The sequence below is a fragment of the Pogona vitticeps genome, chromosome 5 (genome assembly GCF_051106095.1).
Source record: "Pogona vitticeps strain Pit_001003342236 chromosome 5, PviZW2.1, whole genome shotgun sequence".
Taxonomy (NCBI): domain Eukaryota; kingdom Metazoa; phylum Chordata; class Lepidosauria; order Squamata; family Agamidae; genus Pogona; species Pogona vitticeps.
In genome coordinates this window covers 26,591,327-26,604,463 of record NC_135787.1, presented here as the reverse complement: position 1 = coordinate 26,604,463, position 13,137 = coordinate 26,591,327, and positions in this window count along the sequence as shown.

Sequence of the window (13,137 nt, the reverse complement as noted above, 5' to 3'; positions counted from 1 at the left end):
AAAATCACCCACAGATACTTGTTAGGGAGACTGGAAACCTGAATAGTCCAAGATACCCTTATTACTAGAAATTTCAGAATGTGCAGCAGTGTAGAATTCCTCACAGCAGTGGCCATCAAACAAGGATGACAGCCAAGGTCAAACTGAATGTTAGGGTTATTGACCAGAATGATTGCTGGGGGTGGAATGCACTTGGAGGGAATAATCATGCCACACAAGGCTATACTGATTCGATCATTCTACTATTGGAAGTCTAGCCCTTGACCCTGACAGCAGCAGTTTTTGTCCTCCAACAATGGACTGTTCTCAGAATTGTGTGCACAAGTAGTTAGCTTTGGGAATTAAGCCCCTGGTTATCTTAGGATAGCCAATCACAAAGTGCCCTGAAATGCAAGATAATAGTCAAGGAACTATTGTACGGTGAGAAATACAGCAGTGTTCCAACATTTATAAAAACCTCTCTTCCAAATACAAGCAAAGTAAGTCTAGTTTAACCAAAGTGTGTGATGGTTTCTCCTCAAATCATGACTGGGCTTCAGTTTAGACAAGAGAATCAAGAAAGATTTACCATGGTGGAAAGAATGATAGCATGAAAATGAAACAAGACACGAGTATCAAAATAAGGCAGTTCATAGCCTATTGTGTGCTTTTAGCAGATGGAGGAATAGTCTATTTTGAGTTCTTTTCCTCAGTAGAATATATGTATGACTGTAGAATACAAGTTGTAAGTACTGGGATAATTTTGGTTTTCTGGTACAGTGGGGTCTTGACTTGAGAACTTAATCCGTATTGGAAGGCGGTTCTCAAGTCAAAAAGTCTGTAAGTCAAGTCTCCATTGACCTACAGTGCATTGAAAACTGATTAATCCTGTAACAGGCCGTTTTTGTTCCATTTTGGTTTTTTTCTGGTCTGTAAGTCAAATCTCAGTCTTCAAGTCAAACCTAAATTTTGCGGCCAGAGAAGTCTGTAACTCAAAAAGTCTGTAAGTCAAGCCGTCTGTAAGTCAAGGGTCCACTGTAATATCAGAAGGGACCAATAGATCATATTTACGTGAACAGTCCTGCCACACAGCTATTTGTGCTTCAGAAATTTCTGAGGAAGTTGGCTCTCTTTGTAATTTGTTCCTCTGTTGAGCTTGTCCTGCAATCAGGCAAAAACTTCCTGATTTTAAAAACTAATTCGTCATTTACAGATGAAAGTTTTTATTCTTTTTTAAAGCCCTTCTGCTCTTAAGTATATGCACCAGAGCAGTTAACTAGAAAATACTATAAAGAGGTGATTTCCACATGGTTGAGAACACTCATTGATGTAAGTAAAGCCAGCATAAATGAGAGTAGTAGTGCTACTCAACTACTCTTGTAGTAGTTGAGTAGTACTCAACTACTACAAGAGTTGTAGTGCTATCTTGATGGAAGTGATAAAGGAAGTTCATCTTAAGTTGCCAGGTCTACAAATGCCTACACAGGTCCTGCCTATGGCTATGTTTTAATAATGGTCCACGTCTCCTCCACATGGCTGTAATAAATAACCTCTACTCAAACGATCTATTATGCTCATAAAAGGAGAGCTTCTAAACACACAGTCCACCCTTCACTTGTAGAGCTCTCCTTCATTATTAATCCTTCATCAAATGTTCATTTTTCATGGCATGGGCTCATAGTGAGGATCTGTAAGGAAACAACTCAGAATAATTAATATGATATCTGAAAGTCAGCACAGCTTCAAGAGACTTCACTGGCAACAGCTGAAGACAGCTTGTTCTGTTAAAAGCCGCAAAAGAAATGAAATCTGAAGACATTTCCTTCAAAACAAAGTTGTTCACATGGTCAAACAAAATGAATGATGAATGGCCCTGTGGGAGGGAAGCTCATATGTCAGCCCTTTTGTGTAAATAGTAAACAGCTGCAGCTCAGCATCTTGTCCCTTGAAGGGCAATAATTGCCAGCTCAAGGTTAAGATCGCAGAAAAAGATTATCGCTGTTACCACAGGAGTGTGAAATCCCATTTTTTGGGTGTCTCGTAACATAGAGAGTCATATATTAACGGATGTGACACTGACAAAGTGGGCTTTGGAGCCCAAGAGAAGAAATGCCATTAATAAAGTTAGGTCAGCAAGAAGCAGACCTGATGGTAGCTTTGACAAACACAGCATTCAATGGATTTGATCAGCATGGGCTCACTCCTATTGACTCTAGTTGTCCTTGCAGTTGCCCCTCCTAAAGTTTTTATAGACATGTAGAGAAGTGGCAGAAATTGGCCCCTGGCTTGGAGTGGTGGGAACATCAAGTGCTAATATGGAATGGGTGAACTGTGCAGAAGGTTTGAGTCTTGCAAGGTATGTGTCAAAGCTGAAATGTAGGCAGCCATAATGCAAGAGGTAGAAATTGGACATCCAACTCAGAGCAAGCAGCCTCTTCTTTGCTGCCCTGCTTTCATTTATGGCATCTCCAGTTCTAGGATCCCTGTGAGTACTCGTTATGAGTTGTGGAGTGCAGTCAAAGGATGCCCATATTCCCCGAGAATGACATTGCCCCTGACCTTGCTCTCTCTGCCACTGTCCTGTGGCCTTTGCCAACCACAACTCAAAAAGCCACATTCTGAATAGTGGTAATGCTCTGTGGAGCACCCTCACAAGTTTTAGTTTTTAAACATTTTTTGGGGGTGGGTGGGAGTTTCTAACAATCCCTAGTTTGTGGTAACATTATACAAATCACACATGCAGCAAACACAGCCTCTCAGTTTGGTGCTTCTCTCAGCTTAGCTTTGGGTCCTCTTCAGCTCAGCTTGGATCCTCCCTCAGCTTGAGTTCCAGATGACAACCATTTCCTTTGCTCCCCAGGCCTGATTTATGGTTGTGTGCTGCTCATGTGATGCCTCTATTGGTATAACAGCATAAGAGCAATATTGCATGCAAAGCCCTCTCCTGATGAGGCCTGGCTTTACTCCCTTTCGTACTATTAGGTATCATTAGAGATGGCGACAACTCACCATTTTGGTGAATTGTCCTGCTTCGTGAGCCCTTAAGGCAGGCTAAGGGAACATAGGCTGCCCTTTGCAAAGATGGCAGCTGTAGCTTCCCTATCCTAAATGAAGCCACAGCCACCATCTTTGCAAAGGGCAGCCAGTGTCCCTTTCGACAGGCCATGTCTGTGGAGGCCTGCTAAAAGATGGTGGCAGCAATGGCAATTATGGTGGGGGTCATTGGCAGGGGTGGTGGCAGGTTGTGTGTGGAGTGGCAGGGTGGTGGTGGCGGCAGTCGGGGGTGGATAAGGTAGGAAGAGGAAGTGGGTGGGGGATAGGCTATGGGGGTGGGTGGCTGCCTATCAGCATACTGATCAGCTGATCAGTGGGCCAGTAGGCAGAATGGGAAAGCCATAGGAAGAGAGAGAAGGCTAGCCTTCCCTCTCTTCATATGGGGGATGAATAAAAATGGGGCAATATTCATCCCTTCGTATTCGTCGGAGTCTCTGGAACCCACAAATATGAAGGGATGAATATTTAATGAATCAGCGATTTCTGATGAATATCACAATCCTTTTTTTTTTTATTCGTCCCCATATCTAGGTATCATGCGCTCACTGGGATTTCATAAGGGTCAAATACTTGTTGCCTGTGAAATCTCTTTATTGAAATCAACATAAATGGTTTGTCACTTGATCACAGAAAGTCTATCTTACTGTTCTAGAGCACTTTGAGAAGCCAAGAAACAGTGTAAAATGTGAACATGATAGAGGTTAATGGGGCCAATGAAAGTTTAGGAGATAATATATTTGCTAGTTATTAACTGCTGGAACATTATGGTTTAAAATGACAGGTTGTGTGTGGAGTCCATCCAAAACAGGTTGCATCTTCAATGGCAGACCAAAAATCCAAGTAATTCAGGTATGATTCTCCCCCAAGAATCCATGCAATATGACCACTTGCAGTGAAGTCTGGAGACTACATGTTTTAAAGAAAACAGTATATATGACTGAGCAGAGGGTTGAGTCTTTACACCTTGCGTGCAGAAACTACCATCAAATTCACAAAAGATGAAATCTTGTTTATCACATTCATGTATGTTTTGAAGATAATGGAACTTTTGGCAGACAAGAAATAGGAGGTTCAGAGAAAGCTATGCAAATAAGCTGTCAAATCAGTTTCAAACTATTTATATTTGTTGAAACATGTCCCATTATATTGGGCATACTTGAGACCGCTATCTGATTGTACACTTTTTGGAGGATGATAGGATCTTGGCAGAAAGACAGTTGTCAGCATGGACCGCTTCCAGGCCTTTGGTTGTGCTGATTATTCTATTTGGGTGCTGTGCAAATGGGATGCATCTTCTCACAGCACTCACATCAGGGCTGTGAGGTACATGGCATTTATTTTTTTAAAAAAATGCCTGCAGCACTAACAGAAGAAGAGTTTGTCTTGTAGAAACACAGTGGATTATTGCAGTCTGTAATACACATGGAGCTGTTTTGTGAACATGGTCTGTAAGTTCTTCCAAGCCCAGAATAAGCTAAGTTACTAATGGGACTGGATGATCTGAGCATATGACACCAGTGCTTTAACATTCACATTGGGTCCCAGTATGTTTGTGAGCTGAATCAAACAACTGTTTTTTAATGTTTAAAGCCCTTAATAGATTGTACCCAGGTCAGCTGAAGAAATTATTATTCCAAAATGACACTGAGATAATAATAGGTGATTCCTCTCCAGGTACTACTGCTATGTGAAATATAATACAGGCTGATGTGAAAAGGATCTAGCAATTACAGCTCCTTCAAAGTTAGTATAATATAACTGTGCTGGGCTATGTCAATGTGTTCTTCATCAGCTGAAGCTTCCAGGCTGTCTTCAAGGGCAGCGCTGCATGCCGTATTTTACAGCAATCCAATGTAGAGGTTATCAGACTGTGAACCATCTGGGCCGGTCTATTTCTATCATAGTAACAATACCAGCTGAAGCTGGTAAAAGACAGTCTAAACTACACAACCCACAGAAACCTCAGGTGACTAGGTGAGATGAAGTTCTTCTTCTTAAGTCCAGATAAACAGGAGCTTGTGGGATTTCTCACTAATGAAAAGCATCCTATACAGGAGCAAAAGTGCTATATGGAAAAGTTAGTTTTTGGACAACTGTTACCAAAATTCCAGTCAGTATGGCCATTGATGGCTGGCAGTTCTGGGACTGTAATTTAAAACCAACCAACCGACCGACCGACTGACCGACCAACCAACCAACCAACCAACCGGCTGGCTGGCCAAACAACCGAACAACCAACCAACCAACCAACCAACCAAACAACCAACCAAACAACCAAACAACATTCATTATTTTCTCAAATGTTTAATTGCTAAACTTTATGCCTTAGCACTGAAAAGTAGGACTGATACAACTGAGATGGTCTTTGTGGTTTTTGGAAGCTGTGTTGCTTCCATATTACAAGGTTCCATTACCTATTTCTTTTCTCCACATGGCTGAGGGACAGAAAAGAGAAGAGGGGAAAATGCTTATCCATGCTCTATAGTCCAAATACACCAGCTCATTGATCCCATGGGCCAGGATGAATAACGATGCTTCCTGTGTGTGCATTATTCTATTGCACCTTTTCTTTCCAGACGTCGAAGGCAGTAGTGGACACTTGACAGACAGCAGCTGGAATATCTGAGAAGAGTCTTGTCTTGGGACCTGCAACAGGAGCAGACTATTTACAGGGCTACTTTTCCTCTCATGGGCCTCTTACATAAAACAGGAAGCACAAATAAGTTCTGCTTCCAGTTCGCATCTGTAGTAGCTGAGGATAGAAGATGTTGAATCATGCATTGAAATTTATATCCTGGGAATCCTGGTGGTTAAATTCCAGGCACTGAGGGAAAAACCAAAAGAAAAACACTTGCCTTTTTTAATGTAAGGTAAGCTTTTCCCAAAGGAAGAAAGGATAATTAGTCCATCCTTCCAATTAACAATACCCAATTTTCTATTTTGCAAAGGCTGTCCTAAAATCAAAATGACAACACTTACAGCTCTTTTAAAACAATGCATTTCATTAATACTGTGTGTGTTCCCCTCTTATCCAAATTCAAAAGTAGATGAGGCAGAACGATAGCCAGTAGAATCCTGGTGGAAGAGTCAGCATGTTTATTGGAGTGAAATATTTTTGGTTTACAGAGCTTGGAATTGCTCCTTTAAAAACCATAGTTCTGAGCATCCCAGTATTTGTGGGGTTGCTATTAAAAAAATGTTTCCATGCGTTGTTTATGAGTAGCACCAGCAAACAAGTGGGTGGTCTAATGCTCTATTAGTCAAATCATCAGAGTGACCTTCAGCAGTAGCTTCATGTTCAACATATTGCAGCTGTAATCCCCACTGGAGACTGCAAACATGGTTCGCTCTGCTGCATTCTGCATCCAAAAATCCACTAATGCTGTAGTTGACATCCAAGAGAAACAGTTGTAAATGCCTAGGCAGATGCATATGGAAAATGTTCTTTTCATGTAGCCTTCCTAGGCTAAAAGAAAGCAAAAAAAAAAGTATCATCATCCAAAGCTAGTATTGCTTTTGCTACTGCTTCAGCTACTTTTGAAGAGAATGATGAGCAAATGTACAGCTTTTGGTAATTAATAACTGGTCTCCAATTAAGCCATACAAAACATTACTGAATTTTGGTCATTGTGTTGTCCTGTTTAACATTCTATGAGATATTATGAACAGACACACAAGTTAGTGTAGTGTGTAGTTCAATTAATTTCTGCTTTTCATCACATGATCCTAGGAAAGGCCCACAGCACATTATTTTCAGTGGCCCACTTTGCACAAGATGAGAAAACGAGAACTGCAAGAAGTCAGCTTGTCATGTATGGGCAATATGCTGTTATGTATCACCTGATTACTCCAGCTGGATTTGGGAATTGCTAAACAAACCATAAGTGCCGAGTGTGGGGTAGTGGATAGAATGATAGACTAGGAGTCTGAAGATTAGCGTTCGAATCTCCTCTTGACCATAGAAACGCATTGGGGTTGGAACTAGTAAAACCTCTCTTTAGATGTCTCACTTATTAGGGTCTCTATAAGCCATTTCTGCCTTGATGACACATATCTAATAACCATCATCATCATCTTAGAATGGCAAAGCTGGAAGGGACCTATTGAATGGGCAATTCCAGCCCCTATCAGTGGGCAATCAAACTTCCAGCCTCTGGCTCTGCAATCAGATACCAAACCATTGAACTATCTGGTGGTTCGAAAACAGACCATAGAGCTTCGCTTCACGTCTTAGGTTGCTTAGTACATTGTCCTCATGTTGCCACACCTTCCGTTATGGTTCCTGTCTCAACAAGGTGGATAAAGAATTCTACTTGCTTGCAGTGAAGTAAGCCAGAGCAGTGGCTGCACTTGTCTTTGATCAACATGGTAAGTGGGACCAGTTGCTTGTGACCAATAAACCAGGGCTCCCATTCATCCAGTCACGCCAAGCATGTGTAATAGAGCAACTTGTTCTTCATTCTGTTTTGATAGGGTGCATCTAGACCTTGGTTAAGTGGTTTTTTTTGCTCTTTATCTTGTTGACTCAAAGATGGTATACATGGGGCTGTATAAATGCTGGTGGATTGCAACTCTCACAATCCATTATAATTTGATACACTCATTTGAAATAATGGGTTTTAGAGACAGAAATGGGCAAAATTAAATTTTTGGAATATACCTACAACCGCACCTGCAACCTCTCATCACTTAGGATATTACTAGATGGCCAAGTTATCCCAAGGTGGATTTGCTATGCATTTGGTGTGCAGTATGTCATTTGGGGTGATCCTTGCATCCACAGGCAAGGATCAATCACACTACACCTCCAGCAACCCTATTTGACAATTCTTAACTTTTAAAAGGAAAGAAAAATATAAAACAACAATAACAAAAGACATCCCTCTCCTAGTCTCTTCCAGTCTTCTCCCCTCTATGCTTTGCTTAAGCTGCTACACAATCTTGGAAATTGAAAGCTTCCTCTTGCTCCCCCAAGAAGAGAAAGGAACCTTGCAATTTCCCAAGAAAAGCAGCTTAAGCAAAGGGTCAGCTTAAGCTGCATGCTTTGGTTTGATCCTAGCATTTGTATATACTGTAACTGAATCAAAACAAAGCAGCCCTCCCTGCACCAAAGAGTAGTCGAGGAGGGACTCAGAAAGGTATCGGTAGGCATGGATCAGGGATGGCATGTGGTTGCCAGAAAAAGGGGTGAACCAAAGCAAACTGGGGGACAAATCCTCATATGGTCACACCCTTAGAGAATTGAAGTGTCCATAACAAATTGTGAAATCTAGTGTTTGTTGTTGTTTAGTCATTAAGTTGTGTCTGACACTTGGTGACCCCACGGACCAAAGCATGCCAGGCCCTCCTGTCTTCCACTGCCTCCTGGAGTTGGGTCAAACTCATGTTGGTAGCTTAGGTGACATTGTCCAACCATCTTGTCCTCTGTTGTCCCCTTCTCCTTTTGTCTTCACACTTTCCCAACATCAGGGTCTTTTCCAGAGAGTCTTCTCTTCTCATGAGATGTCCAAAGTATTGGAGCCTCAGCTTCAGGATCTGTCCTTCCAGTAACTAATCTAATGTTAGTCCCAAGTAAAACAGACCCACAGAAATTAATGGAGCTTAGATACTTAGTGGCTAACGAGCCCTACTAATTTCAGTGGGTTTGTTCTAGTTAGGAGTAATACTGGATTGATTCTGCTGGTCTCACAGTATCTCTTTTCGAGCTCAGCAAGTGATACTGAAGAACTGCAGTCAAGCCTTTGCTTATCATGACTTGAGTTCATCCTGATGGGTTCAGGTGGCTGGCTCAAGGGTAACTCAGCCTTCCGTTCTCCTGAGATCAGTAAAATGAGTACCCAGCTTGCTGTGGGACAAAGTGTTATTTGTGTTATTATGTTATAAACCACCAAGAGTTGTGCTCCAAGCACTATGGGGCAGTATATAACTTAAAACTATAAATAAAAATAAAATATAAAAACAATGCAACAGAGGCAGGGGACTGGGCATTCCATAACATGGCATACCTGCAAAGTAAGCTGTGAAAAGGAGATAACAAAGAAGATCAGAAAATCTATATTTTAAGCATTTCCATTTCTTTATTTTCATAGTACCAGAATTACTGCATGCAATTTATGTCAGGACTGATTGAATGAGAGATAACAAGTCTTGTTTAAGCAAGCAGATGAGGAAAATGCAAATCAGAAATATTTTTTCTTTTCTTTTCTTGAAAATGTTTCCCTGCTCATCTTTTAAGATCAATTTGAATTGTTTGACTGTCTTTGCAGCGTTCACTATTTCACTCATCTTAACAGGCTTCTTGCTCTGTTTCTCTTTAAATGCTTGGAATGTAAAATGTGATGGATTATCTCACTCTTTACCTTTGCAGTCCTGACACCTTCAGAGTTAAGAGAGAGAGGATCTGATTCATTTCAGTACAGCTGTGAGAGAATTGCCCCTCCAATGGTGAGCAGCTGCCAAGATCTCTGAAGTTTATGAACACAATTGTGAAATGTTCTTGGTTTTCATCCAGCTTTGGTTCACACAGAAGTCATTTGGGATCTCTTGTATGTGTAAACTAGCACTCAGAAGAATTTTTCTAAGTGCGAAATTTTGTGCTGAAATTTGAAATATTCAGTGGAACTACTGATTTGACTTGATTTTTATTTTGGGCAGGGTAGGTATGTAAAAACTGAAATAGTTTAAATAATTTCCATCCCCCACACAAAGCACATCTCAGTAAGAACTGTAGAGGAAAATCCTAAAGGTGGATTTGGCTTCCCTGGAGTTGCCCAATGGAGGCAATTTTGGGGACCTTTGTTAATCCAAAGGAGCAGTCTCTCTCTCTCTCTCTCTCTCTCTCTCCCTCTCTCTCTCTCTCTGTGTGTGTGTGTGTGTGTGTGTTACATAAATCCCTTCCTCAGCACATCTAACTGTAGATGGGGCACAGGTGATTAGTGTCACAACATGCATCTCTACATAACATTGTCTAGTTTCAAACACATTGTCTTAACACATTAGATCCGTACAGGTAGAAGATGTGGGGACCCATTCTGCTCTTCTGTATCATGTGCTGTCACATGCTGTTTTTATGAAGCTATTGACTCTACATTTCCCACCAGGACTGTCCCGATCATGAGGCAGAGTGAAGCAATCAACTCAGGTGCCAGATGTGGTGTGGGAGCAATCACAGCCCTTCAGCTGTAGGGAGTGACATTATTCTTACTAAAACTGCATTGTGGTATCCACAGGCAGCTTATTGTCTGAGTATGTGGGGGAAAACATCACCCTAAGATTTTTGTATTGAAGTGCCCCAGTCACTTGAACCATAAGCTGTTGCTGGTAGTTATTAGCACATGTGAAAAATTGTCCTGGTAATCATTGGGTTGAATCCAGACTTTAGAATAGGCCCCTTGACATCCTATTTGTGTCACAGTAGCTAGTTGCCAGGTGTGTGGACCCACTTTCTTGCTGGCGATTACTTGTTAAATGGAAGTTTTCTGGAACATGTTCAACACATTCAGGATATATACACTGTGTTGGGTAGTTTAAAAACTTACACATTCATTATTGTGGATACTTTAAGTGTATCTTTAAAATGTGTCATTTGTAGCTGGAAAGAAAGAAGAAGACGGCTATGAATGACTGATGACCATTCAGTAATTTCAGCATTTTCCTTGTAAAGTTCCAGATGCTGACAACTATATTTTATATAAAGCAACTGCTGATGATTTTTCCAGGTGAAACAGACTTTTATACAGAAACAAAATGTAAAATGTATTAGGCTGCATCGCTTGTTCACTACAAAATAAACAAAGAGAGAGAGAGAAATGGAAGAAGAGAAAGACCTCCTGATAAATGAATGATATTATTTGCTTGTAAAATTGATTTTGCTTATGGGTCAGATATCAAGCAATTTCTTCCAAATAATAATAGCAGCAACATATCATAAATAAGACAGTTGGCTTTGGAATAGTTAGAAAAAAGTGACTTTTTGAGCCCCCAACTCTTCTAGCTTATTCCCATGCCTCCCCAAATTATATTTAAAAGATTGTCAATAGATGGCACAAGCATTCAGTTTAGTCAATAAACAAAAAAAGTCAAGAAAAAATATTTGGGAAGATGCAGGAGTGGCTGTGGCCCTCCAAGATCCAGAGGTGGACATTCAAAACCCCTGGACCTTTAAAATTTGCCCACTTTCCTTTCTCATCTGTCCGTTGCCTTGTGTGAGCCACAATGTCTCTCATGTCAACTCAGAGCAGAAACAAGGGAGGCAACTTGCAGTCTTTATGCCACCACATAGAAGAACAATTTTTAATAGCCACAACAGATGAAAAGTTAATTAAAACCAAATTCAAAAGTGTGCCTAAACATTGGAAGAAATGGACCTTCACTGAATGAGAGTCTTCATTTTATTACCGTATTTTTCGCTCCATAAGACGCACCTCACCATAAGACACAGCTAATTATGGAGAGAAAAATATGGTATTTGTAACCTTTTAATGATCCAGTAAAGGTAATTGTGAAACCCCAAGTTTGGAATGGCAAATGCTTCTTACATCACAGATTTGTAATTCTTGCAGAATAATTTGAAAGAGGACCTTATTCTGGATATTTGATAAAGACAATAGAATATATCACCAATGAGGAATCTTGGGAGGAATTCTGAATTGTCATTCACAGTCAGCATAAGCGAACTGTTATTTGATTGCTTCAGTTACTTGGTCTGCTACAGTCTAAGCTGTTGAGGCCCCCTGAGGATCTCTCCTCAACTTCCATTGAGTACCTGCACCTTCTCTTCTATGTGAGTTGAAATTCAGATAAGACTGGAAGTAAATCTAAGAAGAAAAATGAGCAGAGGAACTGAGTAAGCTGCCTTATTGTGTTAAAATACTATATTGAGAGTATGTGAGGGGGAAAAAAAACTAGAGGACATCTGGCAAAGATAGAACATGAGATCCTGAAAGAATATATGCTTTATTATCTTTAGAAAATATTCTGGTTTAAGTTTCTCCATCTGATTTGACTTTTTGTCACAGAAGTTATATCAGTTGGCCCATGTATGCTATCTCTGGGTTACCACCCGGTTACTGTTTGTTAATGATCCCATTTGAGGTAATCACCAATTTTTGTACTTTTCTGCTTTCGCATGTCTTGCCACCCCAATGGTTACACCCTCCTAACCAAATATGTATGTAATGATTGAGACAGTGCTTGCTACATCTGATTAGAAGTAGGCTGCAGTCCAAAAAAATGTATGACAAATCAAACTTGTCAAACTTTATGTACCATCATAAGAGCTTTTGTTGACTTTCCTCTAACAAACTAACACAGCTACCCCCCCACCCCGACAATGGTGGAAGATATTTCTTCATGCAATATATATTCTATATTGGAGTCAATTCAAAGTCACAGGCATGTTTCTCCTTAAAAACACACCCATAGTTTGCTTCCCGCATCAAAAACTTACTTTTTTGTTTCATTGCTGTGGGCTATGCTGTAAAACAAAATAAGATGCCTAACAGTTGCTTTGTGAAGGACTACAAGATCCAGAATCCCGTAGGAAGCCTGACTATGGGCATTATGTATGATAGCTGTAACCTAAGAGAGTAATTTCCCCAATCTTTTATTCCTAGTATACAGTAATAAGTCATCCAAAGGACCATACTATGCTCCCTAATAATGATAACAGTATGTGCCATCAAGACAATTCTGACTTATGGTAACCTTTCCAGGGTTTTCAAGATGGAGAATTCTCAGAATTGGTTTACCATTCCCTTCTTCTGGGAGCAACCTAGGACTGTAGCTTGTCTATGACTACATAGGGTGGCAAGAGGCAGAGTGGGGAATCAATCTCCCAAACTTTGGTTCTTCAGCCAGAGACCTAAACCACTGCACTTTCCACCCTGCTACTATACTCCCTAGACATGCAAAAAGTAAAACTTGTCCTTCTGAAATAATGTTACTATTTTCATGTCATTAGTTGAAACCTCTTTCCAGAAACCTAAGATGTCCAGCAACAATCAGCTCAATCCATTTCAATCATCAATGCTACAAATTTTGCAGACTTAATTACCAAAAGATAGCAAGATACTTTCCGATAAGTCATTTTGTTTTGTTGCACAT